The sequence below is a fragment of the Euphorbia lathyris genome, chromosome 10, assembly GCF_963576675.1.
Source record: "Euphorbia lathyris chromosome 10, ddEupLath1.1, whole genome shotgun sequence".
In the NCBI taxonomy this organism is placed as follows: Eukaryota; Viridiplantae; Streptophyta; class Magnoliopsida; order Malpighiales; family Euphorbiaceae; genus Euphorbia; species Euphorbia lathyris.
Genome location: NC_088919.1, coordinates 76,092,527 through 76,117,944, shown reverse-complemented (window position 1 = coordinate 76,117,944; position 25,418 = coordinate 76,092,527). Strand labels below are relative to the sequence as shown.

At 39.6% G+C, this 25,418-nt stretch overlaps 1 long non-coding RNA gene across 1 annotated transcript; it reads right to left on the bottom strand.

Moving 5' to 3' along the window:
* Positions 1–7,449: 7,449 nt before the first annotated feature.
* On the bottom strand, positions 7,450–9,312 carry LOC136208467 (uncharacterized). Its single transcript, XR_010677160.1, has 3 exons — positions 8,897–9,312; positions 8,566–8,688; positions 7,450–8,482 (listed from the first exon to the last, which is right to left on the bottom strand). It is a non-coding gene; the product is annotated as an uncharacterized lncRNA (long non-coding RNA).
* Positions 9,313–25,418: the final 16,106 nt, after the last annotated feature.

The following is a 25,418-nucleotide window of genomic DNA, read 5'->3' as shown; positions in this document are numbered from 1 at the left end:
CTTCTCTTATGTATAATATGTAAAGTTTATATGAGATCGAAGTTTATATAATTGAGAATTGAAAGCATGTCTATAACTGATATTGTGTGAGATATCATGTGATCCTAGTGAGGGGGTTACATACCCTTTTCAATATTGGTTGAGCGGAAGCGTCTAATTCCACTAGATCAATCTATATTTTTAAACTTTCTTAAGTGACTAGTTTGCCTCCTAAACTTGATTATTATAATCTGTTATCTTCATGAGCTTGATTAAAATATAAGCACATCAACTTGTCAAAAAAGTCGATAGGCAACTAGACAATAAGAAGAGGCTTCGTAAGTTAAAACATGTATCACTTTAAACAAGTTCAGTGAGCTAACATATTACCCTAACTACTTTAGGGGGCCGATATGTCAATTTAAGAAAATTTAGAGGTCAATATATGATTGTAAGCAAAATCAGAAGACTCACAAGACAACTTTAAAGTTTAAGAAGTCAACTTGTTATTCTGGTCAAGTTGAGGAGCCTCATCTATTGAGGCAGATAGAAACTTAATGCATAAGGAAGTCTCCGTACTTGGTCAAATATTAATTAGCTCTCTGAATTTGTTTTAATTCATTTATTCGTCCCTTGAATCTAGTTAAAGTGATTTATTAGCCTCTGAAGTATGAACTTGTTTCAAATGACATATTAGCTCCTGAATTTGTTTTAAGTGGTCTATTTGATCCTTGAACTTGGTTAAAGTGATTTATTGACATTTAAACTTGTTTAAAGTGACATATTAGTTCTTAAATTTGTTTTAAGTGGTACGTGGTTCGACTATGCAATTATCTTGTAACACATAGAAAATTAATCATGTCAATCTAAACAAGTTTATAACTAATAATATTTTTATCCTTATATTTGGTCAAATTTTGACTTTGATCCTTGAACTTTTATATTGATCAGATTAATAATGTGAACTTCAATAAATTGATATCAAGATTTTATAAAACAGATTCAATATGGATATGTAAAGATATCAACTATTCAATGAATGGAACTTCAATTTTGATGAATTTGGAACATCATCTGAACTTAGATTGGAAAACTAAAGGAATATTATGTTAACTAACACCCATAAACCGTATTTGTAAACTTTTAAACTATAAAATGTGAATGAGTTACCAAGTAGTTTATATTTATCAGTTCGACTAATCCCACCTCCCATTGTTCTTAGGAAAACCAAGAAGCATTTCTATCTCATCTAGGTCAAGTAGTGCAACTTTGTTCCTCCCAACCCATATCAGGTTGTATTTCCTGTACTGATCAAGAACATACGTCTTAACACTCAAAGAAGGGTCTCTTACATAAGCCCCAACAGCTTGACGAATCTTCTCCGTCAATTTCACGCTCTGGTAACGGATTTCAGGCACTCGTAGGCCACCATTTATGGTCAGTGGAGGCATTTGAACAAGAGGAAACATGTTATGAATTCAACGATTATGAATGTATCCCCTTTTCCTTGATGCATCACTAATATGTTGATTCAAAACATATTAGTATTGCAACAAAGAAAAATGGATACATTCATAATCTTCAAATTCATAAGAGGTTTCCCCTTGTTCTGATCCCTCCATTGGCTATAAATGGTGGCTTTCATTGGACACAAGTGTCTGAAAATAGTTACACGAGCGCGAAATTGATAGAGAAGATTCATCAAGTTGATGGGGCTTATGAAGGAGAACATCCTTTGAGTGTTGAGAAGTTTGTTCTTGATCAGTGCAGGAAATAAAATCTGGTGTATGTTGGGAGGAACAAAGTAGCACTACTTGAGCCAGATGAGGAATGCTTATTAGTTTTCCTAGGAACCGCATAAGGGGAGGTGGGATTAGTCCTATGAATAAATATAAATTTATTTTTATTTTCCATTCATCTACTAATTTAAGTGCTTCAAAGTGTTTTGGTACTGGCATTGATAGATTTGCTGATGATATTTGTTGATGTTTTGTTTTATTATGGGAAATTGTGGGCTAGTGAAATTTGCAACTTGAGGCCAATGAATTTTCTGTTAAAGCTTGTACTGATGCATCTCAAATTTTTTTTCAGGTTTTTCAAACAGTACTTTTCATTCTTTGCAATACATCAGTCAGCTCGCTATGTACATTTGGATTTCTTGTCCTCTTATTGTTCTGTGTCCTTTGTGGCTTCATGATCTCCCAGAGGTAGCCTCATCATTCACCTTGACTTTATTCTCATAACTTGTGCTGCATCCTAACCTGGTTTCAAGCATCTTTTATATCTCATTTAAATAAGTGACCCAATCTAAACCCAACTCTCATCTCAAATCCTACACCACATAATTAAGCTCAAAGAGGAGGAAAAAGAAAAAGCCTTTATAGATCTTTAGTTCTCTACATTTTTTAGAAAAAAAAGTCTAACTGCGGCTACACTTTAAAAATGTTTTATTTAGTTTTTGAACTTACTTAAATTTATTGTTTGCAGCCAGCTACCCTTTCCAATATTGGTTGAGCGGAAGCGTCTAATTCCACTAGATCAATCTATATCTTTAAACTTTCTTAAGTGACTAGTCTACCTCCTAAACTTGATTATTATAATCTGTTATCTTCATGAGCTTGATTAAAATATAAGAACATCAACTTGTCAAAAAAGTCGATAGGCAACTGGACAACAAGAAGAGGCTTCGTAAGTTAAAACATGTATCACTTTAAACAAGTTCAGTGAGCTAACATATTACCCTAACTACTTTAGGGGACCGATATGTCAATTTAAGAAAATTTAGAGGTCAGTATATGATTGTGAGCAAAATCAGAAGAATCACAAGACAACTTTAAATTTTAAGAAGTCAACTTGTTTTTCTAGTCAAGTTGAGGAGCCTCATCTATTGAGGCAGATATAAACTTAATGCCTAAGGAAGTCTCCATACTTGGTCAAATATTAATTAGCTCTCTGAATTTGTTTTAATTCATTTATTCGTCCCTTGAATCTAGTTAAAGTGATTTATTAGCCTCTGAAGTATGAACTTGTTTCAAATGACATATTAGCTCCTGAATTTGTTTTAAGTGGTCTATTTGATCCTTGAACTTGGTTAAAGTGATTTATTGACATTTAAACTTGTTTAAAGTGACATATTAGTTCATAAATTTGTTTTAAGTGGTACGTGGTTCGACTATGCAAATATCTTGTAACACATAGAAAATTAATCATGTCAATCTAAACAAGTTTATAACTAATAATATTTTTATCCTTATACTTGGTCAAATTTTGACTTTGATCCTTGAACTTTTATATTGATGAGATTAATAATGTGAACTTCAATAAATTGATATCAAGATTTTATAAAACAGATTCAATATGGATATGTAAAGATATCAACTATTCAATGAATGGAACTTCAATTTTGATGAATTTGGAACATCATCTGAACTTAGATTGGAAAACTAAAGGAATATTATGTTAACTAACACCCATAAACCGTATTTGTAAACTTTTAAACTATAAAATGTGAATGAGTTACCAAGTAGTTTATATTTATCAGTTCGACTAATCCCACCTCCCATTGTTCTTAGGAAAACCAAGAAGCATTTCTATCTCATCTAGGTCAAGTAGTGCAACTTTGTTCCTCCCAACCCATATCAGGTTGTATTTCCTGCACTGATCAAGAACATACGTCTTAACAATCAAAGAAGGGTCTCTTTCATAAGCCCCAATAGCTTGATGAATCTTCTCCGTCAATTTCACGCTCTGGTAACCGATTTCAGGCACTCGTATGCCACCATTTATGGTCAGTGGAGGCATTTGAACAAGAGGAAACACGTTATGAAGTCGACGATTATGAATGTATCCCCTTTTCCTTGATGCATCACTAATATGTTGATTCAAAACATATTAGTAGTGCAACAAAGAAAAAGGGATACATTCATAATCTTCAAATTCATAAGAGGTTTCCCCTTGTTCTGATGCCTCCATTGGCTATAAATGGTGGCTTTCATTGGACACAAGTGCCTGAAAATAGTTACACGAGCGAGAAATTGATGGAGAAGATTCATCAAGTTGATGGGGCTTATGAAGGAGAACCTTCTTTGAGTGTCGAGAAGTTTGTTCTTGATCGGTGCACGAAATAAAATATGGTATATGTTGGGAGGAACAAAGTTGCACTACTTGAGCCAGATGAGGAATGCTTATTAGTTTTCCTAGGAACCGCATAAGGGGAGGTGGGATTAGTCCTATGAATAAATATAAATTTATTTTTATTTTCTATTCATCTACTAATTTAAGTGCTTCAAAGTGTTTTGGTACTGGCATTGATAGATTTGCTGATGATATTTGTTGATGTTTTGTTTAAGTGTGGGAAATTGGGGGCTAGTGAAATTTGCAGGTTGAGGCCAATGAATATTCTGTTAAAGCTTGTACTGATGCATCTCAATTTTTTTCAGGTTTTTCAAACAGTACTTTTCATTCTTTGCAATACATCAGTTAGCTCGCTATGTACATTTGGATTTCTTGTCCTCTTATTGTTTTGTGTCCTTGGTGGCTTCATGATCTCCCAGAGGTAGCCTCATCATTCACCTCGAGTTTATTCTCATAACTTGTGCTGCATCCTAACCTGGTTTCAAGCATCTTTTATATCCCATTTAAATAAGTGACCCAATCTAAACCCAACTCTCATCTCAAATCCTACACCACATAATTAAGCTCAAAGAGGAGGAAAAAAGAAAAAGCCTTAATAGATCTTTAGTTCTCTGCATTTTTTAGAAAAAAAAAAGTCTAACTGCGGCTACACTTTAAAAATGTTTTATTTAGTTTTTGAACTTACTTAAATTTATTGTTTGCAGCCAGCTACCCTTTCCAATATTGGTTGAGCGGAAGCGTCTAATTCCACTAGATCAATCTATATCTTTAAACTTTCTTAAGTGACTAGTTTGCCTCCTAAACTTGATTATTATAATCTGTTATCTCATGAGCTTGATTAAAATATAAGCACATCAACTTGTCAAAAAAGTCGATAGGCAACTGGACAACAAGAAGAGGCTTCGTAAGTTAAAACATGTATCACTTTTGATAACATTGTGATATTATCCCAAGGATCAAAAGGGATATTCGCCTAAAGGACGCCACGTGTTGGTCACCTAATACGGGAATGGCACGGCGTATTGAAACAAAGAGATCCGGCGGGCAGATCTCCAAGGACTCACCACGAGAGACTCGCGGGCGAACCTATGGGGCGAATCTCCATAAACACTCAATCCGCCATTAGAACGGCTGGGCCGATCCGACAATAAAGACCATTAATGAGCTATCAATTAGCTAACCGCCAACTTAAGGGTAACCTGTAACCGCCATTAATGGAACATTAATGGAGACTTTCTAGTTGCTAGAAGTTACAACTTCATGACTATATATAGCCTATGTCTCAGGCTATCAAGGTACACATTCACTTACCCTCTGTCAATTCAGTTTGTTCTCTTGTTCTTCCTTACTGACCTTGGCATCGGAGCTTCCCGCCGTCGAACCCAACGACGCCCCCACAGGGACGGGAGCTGATCAGAATTTCTCCACTAGTCATCAATTGGTGCGGTGAACGTGGAATCCTTAATCAAATAAAAGGTTTTTCGTTCACTTTAAAAGGACATGGCAAATGGGGAACCGAACCCCACATCGGGGAAGAAACACCATTAGTAACACCATCAAGCCAACCTGTAACTAGTGCTAGTCGCGTTGATTCAAATGCTCCCACAACACAAGCTGAAGGTAGTGTGCCACCAGACGCATTCATCAACATGTATGCAGAAGCAATAGGAAGGGAGCTTGGCCCTGAGATGGGTAATCGCCTACGGTCATTCATGATCATTCCTCCGTTTTGGATCATGACACCCACGTCTACGGTATCTTCATGGCCCCAGGCGACTATAGGATCAAACGCCCTCAATTCTTCATTTCTCCAAGCTCATAATACAGAATCCATGGTAACTTCCACGGCAGCGCTTTGGGATCGACCGCTCAATCGGGAATTATTCCCTGCTGGCGTATGAGGAAGTCAGAGGAACGATCAAACTCTTCCTGGTGGGTCTGTAAGCCAGGGGATAAACCTAGGCGGATCAAGTGTCCCAAGGCGGCCACGGTCTAATCTCTCTTTGGGTGGATCAGAAGGGCGAAGGCACAAAAAGCGTAGAAAAGAGAAACGTAGGCGGTCCAAATCACCTTCGCCTCGGAGACCGAAATCCTCCCGCAAGGGTAGATCACCCCCATCTACTGGACGTAGACAAAGCAAAAGGCCAATAGAGACACCACGTTCGGATAGGCCACCGCCACCGCCACACCAAGGGGATGATAGGCACCTTCCTTCAGGAGGCCATGGAGGGGGTAACGGTCAAGCTCCTCCGGGCGGACAGGGAGGAGGAGGAGGAGGTGGAGGTGGGGGCAGACGTGGAAGCGGAGGCGGACGTTCACCATCGGATCCATCTTCTGGATCCAGCTCTTCATCTTCTCCAAGTAGATCTCCACGGAGAGGACGTCCAAGGGCGGGTCCGGAGAATTTTGATGACAGAGTTCGAGCTGCGGTGCTCCGCATGAATGAGGAGGATGCTCGACATAATCCATTCGCCAATCGTGATTCGCCCTTTACGGCTAGGATCGAAGCGGAGGAAACGGATAGGCATTTTAAAATACCTAATCTCCCAATATACACGGGTGCTGACAACCCAGAGGCCCATGCCAGAAAATATCGCATACTGCTTCGCCTAAACCGTGCAACGGAACCGGTGCTATGCAAGATGTTTATCACCACGTTAGGAGGTCCCACTTATGACTGGTTCCAATCTTTACCTCCTGGATCGATAGACAGTTGGGATCAACTAAGCAGAGAGTTTTGTGCTAAATTCGCCGGATGTATCCCTCTAGTGGTCAAGTCACGAAAGCTTTTTGAATTAAAGCAGAAGGCGAACGAATCCCTTCGAGAGTATGTAAACAATTTTAACAAATTGTGTATACAAATTGTTGATGTGGATATCTCCATGGCAGTGGAATCTCTGGTAAAGCCCAGCACACTAGTACAGAAATGCTTACTTGTGTCGCACTTTTTCAGGTTGTTGTGTCGCACTTTTGTGCGACACAACAGGGGTGCGACACAAGAACTTTGCATCGCTCTTGAGAGCGACACAAGCTACTCATCTGTTGTGTCGCACTTGTCATGCGCGCGATACAATAGAGCGATAACTCTTGTGACACACTTCTAGAGTGCGCGACACAAGCTCACTGATTAATCTGGTACACTTTGTATCGCTCCTTTCTCAGGCGCGACGCAAAATATTGATATTTTTTAAAAAAAAAATTACAAAATTTTCTAGCATCTAGTATAAAATTTTATAATCAAAATTTACTTGATTCTACGTGATATTATAGAACATGCACATAAAACTACAAGTACCACATTGCATAAATACATACATATTCAAAATATAATCACAGCTTAATTTCTTCAACAAATAGTTTTTGTTCTATATTTGCTTATTTCTGTTTCTTGACTGTTGCATAATTACACAAATGGAATCAAAGATTGCAAGTTACATAAATGGAATTAGACTTGAAACGAGTCCATATCCAATACCCTCATCTATGACTAACACCACTGTTTCTGCAGCCTCCTTTGCCAAAGTTTGAACTTCCTATAGGATCCACAAATAGTAGGAAAACCATTGAACAATATGGTTATTTTGTACAGGACAAAGAACTAATCCTCAAGCAAATGAACAGTCTGAATTTAGAAAAACAAAGCAACAATTATTCACAAAGCAAGCAGGAGAGTGGGAACTATCTCATCTATTGCTTGCAAACCAGCACTCTAAAAAATAACAACTTAAGTGTTTTCATCTTACAATTCATATTTAAACAAATAATCTTCCAATGTAGTGGATGGTAAAGGAGCACCTTGTACAGAGTGTTGAATGCTAAGCCTGCAGATTCTCGAAAATTAAAGGAGCACCTTGTACAGAGTGTTGACAGAAACTATGAAAATTGAAAACTTCCATCAAACTATGAAGGCAAATGGATAGTTCGTTTTCTGTTAAAGAAGTTTAGTTGAATGAATGACTACCAGAAGATTGACTTTAGTTGGATAAATTTTCTTTTTAGGGGGTTCATTCATACGGAGCATTGGGCTCTTAAGCATGTTAGTTCACTTGCAGCAGTTTGAGACACATTGTTGCATCTTTACTTTTGAAGTGAAATTGACAGAAACAATGCAAACTAAAGTGTACGAATAGTGCATCTTTCTTTCTTGTGATGCCTAAGGATTCCTACATGAAGCTAGGTTTATCCATAATGATTTTCTACTAGATGTCAAATTTTCATTGGTTCCCCATAAATAAAGTCCTCACTTATCTTTATCTATAACAGAATAATCTGTGAAATTCTTCAGCCCCTTGGATAAGATTGGGATAATCAAAGGAAGAACTCTTTCACCAAGCTTCCGAACAAGTTCACCAAGTGCACGCCCAACAACCTATATGACACCCAATTTTTATTCCTTGGATTTCATGAACAAACAATTAGCCGATCCCACAGCAGAGAATTGGAAGAACAAACCTGCCGCCTTTCAGAAGACGGTGATGCAAGAGAAGATATCAGAGTGTTCATCAAGACTGGCATTATTTCCTTGAGTGTCTTAAGAGTATTTGCGACAATAGTTTTCCATACATGCAGGGCAGCCTAAACAGAGGTTGGAGAATCACATTTTTATGTACCAAATATATGTGAATGCATAATTAAAAGCCAGAAAAACAAATCAACCAGTAACTACCTGACGAACGGATATCACATCAGTAACAAAACAAGTGCTTACAAGAATTTAAAAGAGACATAAAATTTGGTATAATTGAAATTGGGTTTAAGAGATGATTAATTAGTAATTAATTACCCTCCCAGATGCAATGCCTCGTTTAGAATCAGCAATCCCACCGTGAAGACAAAACCCTAGATCCTGAAACAGTAATTCTCAATCAATCAAATCTCTAAAATCCTCAACGGATTGGAAATTAGGTGTTCCTCCGATCCGACATCCCTCATGAGCACATCAAACCTTTAGATTTTGATCTGCATCTCTGTTTATAAGATTTAAACCTTTAGATTTTGTGCAGAAGAGGTGGAGATAGAGAGGTGGAGGAGGTGGAGGCGACGGTGGAGAAGTCGCTCCCTGTTTTCGGTGCCTTGAGAAGTGGAATGACCGGAGATACGAACGGCGGTGTGCGAGGTGGCGGTGCAAGGTGGAGGTTGGCGGCTATGGAGTTGACTGGGTGGAGAAAATAAAACCTAGAAATAAGGAAGCAGAGAAAGCCTGCGATAAAAGAGTTCTGGTTTTATTAATTAGATAAAATTCTTATATTTAAATGTTTTATATTTGTTATAATTAGTAAATGCTTGACAAGAAATACAATGGTTCAGGTGGTTAAGAGATTTGATAATATTTTGATAGGTTAGGGGTTCAATTCTTCATTTTTCTATTTTAAGTATATATTTTTCGGTTCATTTTATTTTTAATTAATTTATATGAGATATTTTTAAGTTTATCTATATATACATGATATTTGATTTTCATCCTTTTTTTAATTTTTTAGTATTTTAAAAAATATGAAGAAAAAATATTTATATTCAAATACTAGTTCGTATTAGCTGTATTGCACTTTTAAAAAGGAGCGACACAAAGATAACACACTACTTGTGCCGCTTTTATAAAAGCGTGTCACAAAGATAACACACTCCTTATGTCGTTTTGGTAAAGGCGCGTCACAAGCTTACTCTTGTGTCGCACTGCAAGACAGGCGATACAAGAAGTAACTCGTTTGTGACGCACGGTCTTCAAGCATGACACAAGTGATGATACAGAATACTTAGTTGTGTCGCGTTTAAAGAACGCGCGACACTAGTTACTCTGTTGTGTCGCTTTCTCTTCAAGCGCGACACAAGAGTTGCGACACAAGTGAGCATTTCTGTACTAGTGGCAGCATGGCAGAATTGATGGAACGCTGCAAAGACTTCATGGAGGTGGATGATATCCGCCGAGAATCAGTTTCTCCGCTCAAAAAGGATAAAGGCGAATCTCGCCGTCAGGAGAAAGAGAAAGATAAGTACCAAGATTCATCCTCTAGAGGTCGGCGAAGAGGCTTTAAGAGCAAATCGACATTTGTTTCATCATTTACGCCACTCAATGCCTCTAAGAGTGAAGTGCTCATGTGGATCGAGAACAGTCAGCATAAACGGAGCATTTCATACCCCGAACCAAAAGGGGGGGAGTACACCAACACTGGTAAAAATCCCAAAAATTATTGCAAATACCACAGGAAAAATGGCCATGACACAGACGCATGTTGGGAGTTATCCAGAGAAATAGAACGTCTCATCGAGAGAGGCAAATTGGATCGGTTCGTCCAAAATGATGCTAAGAAGGGAGATGGTGATAGATCCAAGGATGATCCGAAGAAGAAAGGAAAAGGGACCATCAATGTCATAGCAGGCGGACCGGGGTACCAACCTGTACTGAAAAAGGCAAAGACCACTGCTCTTGACAAGGCATCACTTAATCGCCCTTTTGCAGATGTTGGCCCAGAGATCTCTCCTCATGCGGATGCCTTGGTCATTACTATGATGGTGGAAGGCTGGGAGATGAAAAGAGTGACGATCGATACCGGGAGTTCATGCAATGTCATCACAAGAGGAGCATTTGCTAAGCTTATGGTCGACCCAATCCAAGTGGAAACCACTATAGTGGAAATCCTAGGAGTCACAGGACACACCATTCAAACAAAGGGCCAGGTAACATTAGACTGTGAATTAGCTGACGAAGATCAAGTCTGGAAGGGCGATCCGGAATTCTCCATCCTGGATGGCCAGTTAGCTTACAATATCATCCTTGGGCGGCCCTTTATTTCTAAGGCGGCAGCTCTTATCTCTATACGCCACCTGACTCTTTACATCGCCACGGCCAAGGGAGGTGTAATGATCAGAGGAAGTCAATAAGTGGCTCAGGAGACGTATTCAGCATCACTAATGATTCGCCCACAGTCTAAGGATGACGACGGGGAAGAACTGGTCACAATGGCCTTGGGCGAAACAGAGATGTACCTCATGGCGGATGAAAAACATGTACGAATGGCTAAAGGGCTCAAGGGAGAAATTAAAGAAGCAATCACCAAGGTTCTCCATGAGGCAGAAGACGTCTTTGCATGGAAAGATGAGATCCTTCCCGTGATTAGTCCAGATGTGATCACTCACAAACTCAACATCGACAAAGATGCGGTACCGGTTGCCCAAAAACGGAGAAACCATGGCCTTGAAAGGCAGAATGTGATAGAGGAAGAAATCACCAAGCTCTAGCGGGCGGATGCCATTGAAGAAGTACTTTATACATAATGGCTGGCGAATGTAGTTCTAGTTAAGAAAGCGGGCGGATCATACCGCATGTATATTGATTTTACAGATCTCAACAAAGCTTGTCCCAAAGACAACTACCCTTTGTCGTGTATTGATATCCTCGTAGATGGAATCGCAGGACACGCCATGTACTCCTTCACAGACGTAAAGTCGAGTTATCACCAAATCCCAATGGAGCCTTCAGATAGAATCAAGACCTCGTTCGTGACTCACCAGACCACTTATTGCTTCAAAGTTATGCCCTTTGGGCTTAAGAACGCAGGTGCAACCTATCAACGGATGATGAATAAAATATTTGCGGAAAGCAAAGGTGATAATTACTCCGTCTATGTAGATGACATGATCATCAAGAGTACTACTGTGGAAAAACATGCAGATGATGTAAGGGAGGTACTGGGCGTACTCCGGCGTCACAATATTAAACTGAACCCAGAAAAATGTACCTTTGGTGCAACGTATGGAAAGTTCTTGGGATTCATGATTAGCCAGAAAGGAGTGAGCCCAAATCCCGATAAGATTAAGGCCGTTCTGGAGATGCAAGCGCCACGGAATATCAGGGAAGTGCAATGCCTTAACGGGCGAATCGTAGCCTTAGGCAGGTTTATCTCATGTTCGGCCCGTAGATGTCAGCCCTTTTATGAGGTGATCAAGAAGCAAAAGGCGTTTGAATGGACTGAGGATTGTGAAAAAGCTTTCGAGGGAATCAAACGGTTTCTCACGGAACCGCCCTTGATGAGCCGACCCCTAAAAGGTGAGAATCTTTACATGTATTTCTCGGTTACAAATAAAGCTGTTTGCACGGTCATGATAAGGGAAGAGGATGGCCAGCAGTATCCAATCTATTACGTGAGCAAAGTATTAAAGGATGCTGAAACCAGATATTCCAAGCTAGATAAAATGGCATTGGCTGTTGTCACCACGGCAATCCGCCTTAGGCCTTACTTCCAGGCTCATACTGTTATAGTTCGAACAAATATACCAATGAGGAAGGTATTGCAAAAGCCGGAAACTTCAGGGAGATTAATGGAGTGGGCAATCCGCCTTGGAGAATTTGATGTACGATACGAGAGTAGGTCAGCCTTAAAGAGTCAAGTCTTGGCAGATTTTGTGAATGAATTCACTGAAGAAGGGATGAATCTCCCAAAATCTCGAGTCAAAGAATGGACGATGTATACAGATGGAGCCTCCTCGGCAGATGGAGCTGGTATAGGCATCGTAATCACAGGTCCCCAATATATAAAACTACGATATGCAGCAAAATTGGATTTTATTGCAACCAACAATGCAGCGGAGTACGAGGCCTTAATATTGGGACTGCGTCTGCTGAAAGAAATCACTCCCGAGAGGATCGTGATCTATAGTCACTCCAAGTTGATGGTCAACCAAGTGATCAAAAATTACGAGGTAAAGGATGACGTTTTGGCCAAATACGTTGCCGAAGTTAAAAAATTGCTGGATCACCTTGAAGCCAAAGAAACTAAATGGGAGTTGATCCATGTACCTCGCGGATCAAACACTGAAGCGGATCATCTAGCAAGGAGAACTGGGCGGATCCACAATGTCCCTTCGAAGTTAAAGCAGCTCCAGCCTTCGCCTCAGAGGAAGTATCCCTACTCACGGCAGTAGAAGGTGATTGGAGGTCGGCCATCCGCCAGTATCTGTTAGACGGAGCACTACCTATGGACAAAGAGGAAGCTCGGCGGATAGTCAGGAAAGCGGCCTATTTCTCCATGATAAATGATTGCCTCTACAGAAAATCTTTTAGCCACCCTTGGTTAAAATGCATTTTGCCAGAAGAGGGACAACGGGTTCTCAAAGAGCTGCACGAGGGAACATGTGGAGCCCATGAGGCATCCGCTTCCATCTTGAAAAAGTCTAGGCTAGCAGGATTTTATTGGCCCACAACGGAACTTGATGCGCAGAAACTGGTGGAATCTTGCCATCATTGTCAGATTCATGCGAATGAATCTCATACTGCCAAACATCTCCAGAGGCCCATCATCGAAGGTAGACCCTTTGCTGTCTGGGGAATTGACATTGTTGGACTATTTCCCCCAACTCGCAGACAGAGGAAGTACGTGGTAGTGGCAGTAGATCATTTCACTAAATGGGTAGAGGCTGAAGCTGTGTCCTCCATCAATGCTGAACGAATGGTTGAGTTCGTCAAAGATAATATTGTGGGAAGATACAGAGTTCCACACACGATCATCACTGACAATGGAACGCAATTCAACTGTGGTGAGTTCAAAGCTTTCTGTGAAAAATTGGGCATTCTAAACAGGTTCGCCTCCATATATTACCCACAATCCAACGGTATGACCGAAGTCACGAATCGGACAATCGTAAAAGGAATAAAGAAAAGACTGGGTGAGCATGATAAGAAATGGGCGGATCAGTTAACAAGCGTCTTATGGGCGTATCGTACTACTCCTCGAACGGCCACGGGCGAAACCCCATTCGCCCTCTCTCATGGTGTGGAAGCTGTAATCCCTGTCGAGATATTGGTTCCAAGTGACAGAATTGCATTCTATTGCGAGGATGAAAACAGTCAGAGATTGAAAGAAAGCCTTGATCAATTGGAGGATAGGAGAGACAAGGCATATGTACGTATGGCGGCCTATAAGCAGCGGATCGCGGTTTATCATGACAAGAACGCCAAACTTGTAGACCTGAATGTAGGAGATCTCGTGCTCCGTAAGGCTGACAAAATCCAATCTAGAGAAGGGAAGGGCAAGCTAGGGCTCACCTGGACCGGTCCATATCGAATAGTGGACAAGATTTGGTTCACCACCTTTAAGATTCAAGACATAGAAGGAAACACATTGCCGCGCACTTGGAATCTCCAAAATCTCCGCAAATACTTCGCCAGAAAATAGAATGTAAACAAGGTCTTGAGTACTCTTTTTCCTTTAATAAGCTTTTTTCCCATGAGGTTTTTCTTATTAAAGGTTTTGATGAGGCTCACATACGAGACCCGCTTGTTGTAATAAAACGTATCTTCTATCAATCAAAAGCAATTGTTCTATTGTCCATATTCTTTTTAAGTATTTTCTTGCAGCAATATAAATATTCCAGTCTCAAAAAGAAGGGGGGCATCAACGCTTCCCACATTAAAAAGTACTGCTATCTCGTAGCTACTTTTTCTCCTCAAAGATAGGAGAACAATCTCATGGGCGGATCCATCTGTAGATGCTCACCATTCGAGATGGAGTTAAAACATTCCTTGGACGCAAGGTCTTTACACTCTCTTGCACCCTTCCCAAAGACGGGTTCATAAGTCCTAAAGGCGGATCGCTTCACCTCAAAGATAGGTAGCAAGTTGATCCCTAAAGGCAGCTTTACTTCCTCTAAAGGAATAAAATAGCTTCAAACCTTCACAAAGGTTCGCACAATGGAGTATGGCTGGCCACCTACTCCAAAATAAATCCTAAAAGCTTATATATATTTACTTACGCAAACGTAAAGGTAAAATAAATAGCAACCGTAAGGATTAAACAATTGTACTTAAGTTTTAGAAACAACAAAACTAAACATTAATAGGAGCATTCTCCTTAACATTCTTCTCGCCTGAGACACCTGTTTGAGAAGCTTCCTTCTCAACAGCTCCAGATACGCCCACCAAGGAGACTTCCTTTTCCACAGAAGGTGTACCCTCAGGAAGTAGGGCGCCATCGGTTATCAGCTCCTCACCCGCCTTTGGAGGTACTTCCTCGAGATCCACTAGTTTGACATTGGCGGAAGGCTTGCTTTCTTCGACAGGTCCCTTCATCCATTTTTGAACGTAATCACGAAGGTAGTCCTTGATCCCCCGGGATTTTGTTATATTTGAAAACATCATCTGGTTCCGGAACGGCGAACTGCGGATCTGTAAAATCGATCTCGGGGTACGCCAGCTGGAAATACGCCATGATCAGTTCGCCGTAATAGAAAGCTTGCTCCCCAGCCATGTACTCTGCATCTCCTAAAGCATCCTCATGTTCCTTAGCATCTGTTTTAATTTTTTCCTTTAGCTTTTGGATCTCGGCATCCTTGAGAGCAAGGGCGGATGCGGCTTTCGCGTTGGCGTCAGCAACTTCTTTCTCCAACTTTTCTATAGTAGCCTTATCCGCTACGCCTTGAAGGAGCTCTGCTTCCATGGCGCGTAAGCGAGTATACATCTGTTAAGCCAAAACGGTTCATTCAAAAAGTGCTAAAAGGAGATCACTTATAGCTAAAGGATAGAAGGAACTAACCGTTAGAAACTCAATCTTTCCCATTTGAACATGGGCTGATCCAGGGATCTGGTTTTGATTCTTCTGTACCTCGCCCAGCTGATCTAGGGCCTCTTCTAGGTCATTGATAATAGCTTCGTTTCTCAAGGATCCCCTAGTACCATACTTGGCGAACCAATAACTGCCTAGGTCAGGCTTCGCCATCTGCATAAAGATGAGATGATCAAAACTTAGATCCAAAGTATGGCAAAAAGATTAAAGAAAAAACAACTTGCCTGTTCCCCTTCCATCGAAGACGCATCGGATTTCATCGCATCCGCCATAAACTTCTGACCGCCAGAAGCTGCAGGCTTCCTCCTTTTCAGAGGCGGATCGGCCGCTGTATCAGCCAGACGTTTCCCTGCACCCTTTTGGGGATCCGCCGCCTGATCTTTCTTGCGAGCCTCATCTTCCTTCAACTTCCTACGTTTCTCTGCAAGAGCGTGATTGGCCTTAGATAAACCCCTGCCAAAGAGAACAATAAAGCGATCAAGGTTCAAAGAAAGAAAACACAAAGTTACCTTGATCCAACTGGGAAATCTTCGAGTAAATAAACTTGTCCCCTTCTCGGAAAATCAGAGGAATATCATGGATTCCCCCCCGTACCCCAATTTTATTTTACTCTTTCCGGCTCATTTATCATAAAGTCTAAAGCGTCAGCGTATGTCCAGGCCTCCGCCTTGACACTCTTCATGAGCTCCGCAACTACCTCATCACTATTCGTCAGTATGCGCATATCTCCCACCATATGCAAAGGCTTGGGATTCCAGTATGTAGGGAAGCCTAAAGATTCGCCCTCGTTTATCTTTACGTAGATGAATTTTTCGTCCCAACAATGGTCGTTGGACATTTTGCCACTAAATGGCGAATACACTCCAAACTTTGCAAAGGTGAGGAAAGACTCAGACTTTCGCTTCGACGATTTATGAAAAGCTCGAAAGACACGAGGAGTGTAGATTACCCCTAAGTTCGAGGCAAGGTAACAATCTAAAGCAATATCTAACCAACCATTTGGATGTAATTGGCTAACGGTAATATCAAAGTAAGCAAGGATGTCCGCCATCATCTTGGGAAGAGGCAGTCGGAATCCTCTTTCAACGTGACTACTGTACACAGACAAGAATCCGCTTGGCGGACAGGCGGGTCGTTGATGAGCATCCGCCAGTTGGGTCTCGTAGTTATTTATCCATGGGAATCTACTCGCCAGGTCTGCTAGATCCGCGGCACTCATGCGAGAGGAGGTAGACTCCGCACGAGGTGCCTTTTTCCTGGGCGGAACGGAAGAAGAGGCCACCATCCAGGAAAATCCCCTAGAATCTATGGCCGGAGCAATACCGGTGATAGGATCCGGGAGGTTTTGACTACAACTACCTAAACGAGTTCGACCACGATTACACGCCGAGTCGAGCAACTCAGCTAAATCGGAGTTAACCTTACCTTCGGAGGAAAGAGAATTTTCCGACGAAGAAGAGGTCCAACTAATTACAATTTCAAAGGGAAAGGTTAAATTAAAAAGTTCAGAGGTTGACCCAGAGGATGAAGAAGAGCTTCTAAACATTCAAAAAACACAATATATAGAATAAAAAGGTGAACTTACATGAAAAGTTAAAGCTTAAAGGATTCTGAAACTCTGAAGAAGCTCTGCAAAGAAATCGCAAAGGAAAACGGAGAGGAAGAACGAATGAGGAAGAAAGAGAAAAGGAAAAATGAAGAAGGCATCTTCTCTCTCCTCGGACGGTGCGCCTGCTACACGTGTCACTCCACGGTTGGCATCGAACAGAGTGTTCATTAATGCATGTAATCATGACGGCGCGTAAAGAAGCTCAAAAGCCCTAAAGGACTTTAAGGGAACTTTAGGGGGGCTTCTGATAACATTGTGATATTATCCCAATGATCAAAAGGGATATTCGCCTAAAGGACGCCATGTGTTGGTCACCTAATACGGGAATGCCACGGCGTATTGAAACAAAGATATCCGGCGGGCAGATCTCCAAGGACTCACCACGAGAGACTCGCGGGCGAATCTCCATAAACACTCAATCCGCCATTAGAACGGCTGGGCCGATCCGGCAATAAAGACCATTAATGAGCTATCAATTAGCTAACCGCCAACTTAAGGGTAACCTGTAACCGCCATTAATGGGACATTAATGGAGACTTTCTAGTTGCTAGAAGTTACAACTTCATGACTATATATAGCCTATGTCTCAGGCTATCAAGGTACACATTCACTTACCCTCTGTCAATTCAGTTTGTTCTCTTGTTCTTCCTTAATGACTTTGGCATCGGAGCTTCCCCCCGTCGAACCCAACGACGCCCCCACAAGGACGGGAGCTGATCAGAATTTCTCCACTAGCCATCAACTTTAAACAAGTTCAGTGAGCTAACATATTACCCTAACTACTTTAGGGGGCCCATATGTCAATTTAAGAAAATTTAGAGGTCAATATATGATTGTAAGCAAAATCAGAAGACTCACAAGACAACTTTAGAGTTTAAGAAGTCAACTTGTTTTTCTGGTCAAGTTGAGGAGCCTCATCTATTGAGGCAGATCGAAACTTAATGCCTAAGGAAGTCTCCATACTTGGTCAAATATTAATTAGCTCTCTGAATTTGTTTTAATTCATTTATTCGTCCCTTGAATCTAGTTAAAGTGATTTGTTAGCCTCTGAAGTATGAACTTGTTTAAAATGACATATTAGCTCCTGAATTTGTTTTAAGTGGTCTATTTGATCCTTGAACCTGGTTAAAGTGATTTATTGACATTTGAACTTGTTTAAAGTGACATATTAGTTCTTAAATTTGTTTTAAGCGGTACGTGGTTCGACTATGCAAATATCTTGTAACACATAGAAAATTAATCATGTCAATCTAAACAAGTTTATAACTAATAATATTTTTATCCTTATATTTGGTCAAATTTAGACTTTGATCCTTGAACTTTTAAATTGATGAGATTAATAATGTGAACTTCAATAAATTGATGTCAATATTTTATAAAACAGATTCAATCTGGAAATGTAAAGATATCAACTATTCAATGAATGGAACTTCAATTTTGATGAATTTGGAACATCATCTGAACTTAGATTGGAAAACTAAACGAATATTATGTTAACTAACACCCATAAACCGTATTTGTAAACTTTTAAACTATAAAATGGAATGAGTTACCAAGTAGTTTATATTTAACAGTTCGACTTGAAGGAAATTAAGGCTAAGGTATAGCCGCGGAAATATAAAAAGTTTAGCCTACTTCCTTTTAACCATAGGATCCGTTAATCGTTATTTCATATAAAGAGGGATAAGAAGAAATACCTTTCGATGATCAATCTACCGTTGCAAACGAAGTGCCCACAACTTCAAATGAGATGTAAACTGTTTACCAATCTTCCCCTATCCGAAACAGACCTTCCAGACCTCCAAAAGACAATCCCTTCAGTGGAAACGTGGAAGAATATGTCTAGAAGCTACTGTCCAAAAATCGCGACGATCCGACGGTTCAATCTCCGGGAATCCTCGAAATAGTGGACTGACCTGATGTAGGTGAAGAAAAACGAATTTCTCCCTTTTGATTGTTTTTCCTTCTTTCGTGAACACGGTGAGATTAAGTTAGAATCAACCCTTATGAGATGCAACCAAAATAGATTGCCTCTAACAAACCAACACAAGATCAAAGAGAAAGAGGGATGAATAAGATTAATCAATCGATGGAATGCCGTATGAATTCTTGTTCACGAACTTAGGAATAGAATTCTTTTTCTCTCTCTAAAATAGCAATTTCGAAAATCACTTATAGGGGAGGGATAGGCTTAGACGAAATTCACTATAGGGAGGGGTATATATATTAGCTTGTATCTAAACCCTAGTTAGATAGGAATAGGTTACTTAATAAGAATCCAATTCGGAAAAGGATTCCTAATTATTATCTCACTATATATCTAATATATTTAGGATAATAATAAATAACCTAATTGGATAATAATAGGAGAATATTAATCTAATTAAAACTCCTAATTAAATTATCTCTTAATTAATTTAATTCATAATCCTAATCTAATTAGGATTAATGGAATAAAATTAATTCCTTACTAATACATATAAATTTCGGCCCCCTCCTTGTATTTGGGCCTTACTGGGCTTAATTGGGCTTCCATCTATTAATCATATCCATCTCTCTTTTGGTTCCAAGTCTTATGTGTGATTCATTAGGTCCTTACTACTTCTGGCCGTATGCAACCTATTAAATTAATTTCTTCAAGAATTATATTTAATCCATTGCATAACGGAATGATGTACAGAGTATGTTATTGGCAAGTCCATAATCATTCTCCCAGAGTCCGTTAAGAAGACAGGTTGATTCTGTCGTTAACCCTTCCGTATTAGTTACGGTATAATACGATCCTTTATCAACTACATCCTTGAACTGAATCTTATGACTATGGGTAATGTCAAGTCACATATAGCGAGACGTTCGTTTTACTTGTTATTGGCCGAGTCAACTCAAAAAGATAGGTTAAGTGAAATCCGAATTTCTACTCTTAAACTATCACCTTGCAAGGGTTTAGAGTCGAGTCTTCCACAAGCGATCCTTGGATGTATCTCCCATTAATCGGGAGTGATAAATGCTCAATCCAATGTATAACTACCCTGAAATTACTTCCTGTGACACCCAACCTTTGCAGTTCACACCCCAGAGTCATCTCTGTTAAGGATCGTGGGACCACAGCCACTTGGACTAAAGCCAATTGTTTCTAAAACTTATCCCAGTAGAAGTTAAATGACGATCATGTACTTTCTGGGTTAAAGGCTTTGTTAACGGATCTGCAATGTTGTCCTCTGTAGGTACTCTTTCTATTCTCACATCTCCTCTAGCCACAATCTCTCTAATGATGTGGTATCGCTTTAAGTAGTGCTTGGATGCATTATGAGACCGTGGTTCCTTTGCTTGCGCAATGGCTCCATTGTTATCACAGTACAGAGTAATGGGATTGACAATGTCAGGCACCACACCTAGTTCTGTAATGAACTTTCTAATCCAAACCGCTTCCTTTGCTGCTTCCGCAGCAGCGATGTACTCTGACTCGGTCGTAGAGAAAGCTACGCTTCCCTGCTTGGAACTTTTCCAACTGACCGCGCCCCCATTTAGGATAAACAGGTATCCTGATTGGGATTTAAAATCATTCTCATCTGTGAGATGACTAGCGTCTGAAAATCCTTGTATTTTTAGATCTCCTTCACCGTACACTATAAACATATCTTTAGTTCTTCTCAAGTACTTAAGAATGTTCTTGACGGCAATCCAGTGCTCGTCTCCCGGATTCCCTTGGTAACGACTCGTTACAGATAACGCGAACGCTACATCGGGTCTAGTGCATAGCATAGCATACATAATCGAACCGATCGCGCTGGCGTACGGGACTACAGCCATTCGTCGTTTGTCATCATCAGTTTTAGGACATTGATGATTGTTTAACTTTACTCCATGTACCATGGGTAAGTTACCTCGTTTCGATTCAAGCATGCTAAACCGATTTAGCACCTTTTCAATGTATGTAGCCTGTGAAAGACCAAGCAGTCTACGTGATCTATCCCTGTAGATCTTTATACCAAGTATATAGGCTGCTTCACCGAGGTCTTTCATTGAGAAGTTACCGGATAACCATATTTTCACTGACTGTAAAAGAGCAATGTCATTTCCCATTAACAGTATATCATCCATGTATAGTATGAGAAATCCTATAGAGCTCCCACTTGCTTTCTTGTAAATGCAAGCTTCTTCGCAATTTTGTTCGAAACCAAATTGTTTTATGGTTTCGTCAAAACGCTTGTTCCAGCTTCTAGATGCTTGCTTGAGTCCATAAATGGACCTCTGAAGTTTGCAAACTTTATTTGCATCCTTTGATATGAAACCTTCAGGTTGCATCATGTATACATCCTCAAGCAGGTTTCCGTTTAGGAAAGTTGTTTTCACATCCATTTGCCAAATCTCATAATCTAAATGAGCGGCAATTGCAAGCATGATTCTGATTGATTTGGATATAGCAACGGGAGAGAAGGTTTCGTCATAATCAACACCTTGTTTTTGACGATATCCTTTCGCTACCAACCTAGCCTTGTAGGTGCTAACCTTTCTATCCATGTCAGTCTTCTTTTTGAAGATCCATCTGCACCCAATGGGTTTTATCCCTTCGGGTGGATCAACCAAAGTCCAAACTTGGTTAGTATACATGGAATCCATTTCAGAATCCATGGCCTCAAGCCATGCTTTAGAATCTGGACTAGTAAGAGCCTCTTCGTAGTTTTCGGGTTCGTCGTCTAACACGGGAACCTCATCATCATCTCCCACTAGAAAACAATATCTAACTGGGAGTTCACGAACTCTTCGTGATCTACGAATAGGTGCCACTGGAGTCTCATCTAATGGGACTTCTTCGGGTACCTCGACCGCCTCCGTTGTTTCAGTTGGTGTTTCTTCCTCTTGAACTTCATCGAGTTCAATCACGCTTCCCTTTTGTGTTTCTTCGAGAAACTCTTTCTCTAAGAAGGTTGCGTGTTTGGATACGATCACTTTCTGATCATCTGGATGACAGAAGTAATATCCCATAGTTTCCTTAGGGTATCCAATGAAGAAACATTTATCAGATTTAGAATCTAATTTGTCGGACGCAACGCGTTTGACATATGCTGAACAACCCCATACTCTCATGAAAGAGAACACAGGTTTCCTACCAACGAACAATTCATATGGCGTGGAACTAGCGGATTTAGTTGGTACTCGATTCAGGGTGAAGAGGGCAGTTTCTAAGGCATAACCCCAGAACATCTTTGGAAGTAAGGCCATGCTCATCATAGATCGTACCATATCTAATAGGGTACGGTTTCTCCTCTCGGATACACCATTGTGTTGTGGTGTATAGGGAGGTGTCCATTGTGAGCATATCCCACATTCAGTTAGATAATTCAGAAAATCATCAGAAAGATATTCGCCACCTCGATCAGATCGAAGTGTTTTTTATTTTCTTTCCTAATTGATTTTCCACTTCATTCTTGAAGCATTTGAACTTGTCAAAGGCTTCTAATTTGTGCCTCATCAAGTAGATATAACCGTAGCAAGTATGATCATCTATGAAGCTAATGAAGTATCTGAATCCTCCTCTTGCTTGGACTGACATAGGACCGCATACATCTGAATGAATAAGTCCTAGAGTGTCTGATACACGCTCACCTTTATTGCTAAAGGGTGTCTTTGTCATTTTACCTTTTAAATACGATTCGCATGTTTCCAATGATTCGGAATCGATTGGATCTATAAGCCCATCTGAATGTAGCTTTTAGTATGCGTCTCTTGTTTATATGACAATCCCACAAGCAAGTTGAATTATCTAGCTTATGTCTTTTGGTATCAATTGCGAAAACAGAAATCTAACACATAAATCCCATTTTGTGATTTTCCTGAAAAATAGAAAATCTCATCTCTATAAAAATCGCAATGTTTGTTCTTTATCGAAATATAGAACATACCAGATGTTGGAGTACTGGCTTTTTCCCTTCTTGAGGGTAGCTAGGTACACCAAATAGTTTCCTTTCCAATGCCTTTCTTTACCACAGAAGTGGCACTCTCCATTGGGCTTCTTAACTTCCTTTCCCTTGGACACATCTTTCTTACCTTTCTTGGGATGTTTAGAATTGGGAAAGTTCCCTTTTCTTTTCTTCGATCCCTCCATTACAAGTGCCGGTATGGCCTTGTCTTTCTTCATATTGGGCTCAACTGATTTGAGCATGTTTGCAAGCTCTTCAAGAGAGGTTTGCAAGTCATTCATTTGGTAGTTCATGATGAACTGTGAATAACTCTCTGGGAGGGACTGAAAAACCAAGTCGGTACTTAATTCGTTGTCCATCACAAATCCAATACTAGAAAGTTTGGTAATATAGCCTATCATCTTGACACAATGTGTCATGACAGATGTGCCCTCTTGCATCCTGCAACGATATAACAATTTTGATATCTCGTAGCATTCGCACCTGGTTTGTTTCCCAAACAATTCCTTTAGGTGCATGATGATGGAATAGGCATTCATCTCCTCATGTTGCCTTTGTAATTCCGATGTCATCGATGCAAGTATGATGCAAGCGGCATGATCATCATCAGCCTTGTGCTTCTGATAAGCATCAATTTCCTCGATGGGAGCATCATCTTCAGGGACAGGGGGTATCGATGTATCAAGTACATACCCAATTTTCTCGAACTTCAAAACAATTTTGAGGTTACGAAACCAGTCGGTGAAGTTTGAACCATTCAATTTGTTATCGGTAAGGATGTTTTGCAGATTGGTTTTAGTCATGATTTTAAGAGTGTGTGTTTAAACAAAACCTGAGAGTGAGAAAGAGTAAACGTATGTCATTCATTTGCTTTAAAGTTTAACAATCTAAAATTATAGGCCTTTTAATTTATTTCAGATTGCTCCCACTATTTTGCCAAATTAATAACCCTCCATATTAATTCGAAGAATTTCACAAATCCTTTAGTGAGCTAGGATCCTAACTCCTGAGATTTCGCCTTGAGTTTACTCAACAAGCTAGTCTCATTCATTAGGTAGATTCATATAATCAATCACATCTCTAATGTGATTCCTAGGTTATTGGGTTACTAACCACATTAGTAACTAATATGTTATTCATATTAATCCCAACCGTTTTGCCCATTAGTTTATGACAACATGAGTTTACTCATCCAATTATCATAATCTAATTTAAGTATTACCCCATATTCATGAAAAATAATTTTCGATAATTCAGGTGTTACCATAAGACTCCGAGCTTGAGTTTACTCAACAACCCAAAGGCCCCCAGTACTGCCGGCTGAATTATAATATTAGGGAGGGGCAACCGATTTTAATAACTTACTTATTTACTTAACTTTTTAATGAGGGATTTTATTTAAGTCTCATAATCTAACTTAGTCTTGATTTGCTTTAGCATACATCAGACATACATACATTCACATACATTGGCGTTATGGACATATCATCTAAATTATTCCGTCGAGCCAGAGACGGAATAAAAGGCCAAACCTAAGGAAATACTAACTATTACATATTTCTCTTTAGGTCCTCCGACTTCTCCTTGGCGCCTTGAAATTACATTTTAATTTCTATACTACTATAAGAAAACTTCAATTGAATTGAAGGGAATCAGATGAGAGGAGAAATTACAATACATAGTAGAAAGGCAGGACGCGCAGGCCCTATTTCAAAAATACCAAAAGACTAAAAGGAGGGTCCAAATATGTCCATAACTCCAAACATGCATAGACTCAATTAAATAAATTTAATTGGTTGATTACATAACCGGCTTATGTAATATTTAGGTTAATCACATTAACTCGTCAAATTAACTTTCATCCAATTTTACTTCTAATCGTTTTGTATCTTTATATTAATCATTAGATTAATATAACCATATAAAACGTTGATTATGCTCGTCCCATTTATTTTGATTTTAATTCATTTAACACTTTGATTTACATATTGGTAAAAACAAACATTTAAACGAATTATTCATTCGATAATCAAAACAGAAAACTATTAATTTCTGAAAACATTCTAAAACAATTTTAAAACGGTTTTCAGAAATAGGATAATCTACAATACATTTCCGTTTTATCATTTAGAATTAATAAAACTAATTTTATCAACCTAACTATAACTAATAGATTTTGTTATAATGATTATCAACCGAAATAATTAGGAACATAAGCAT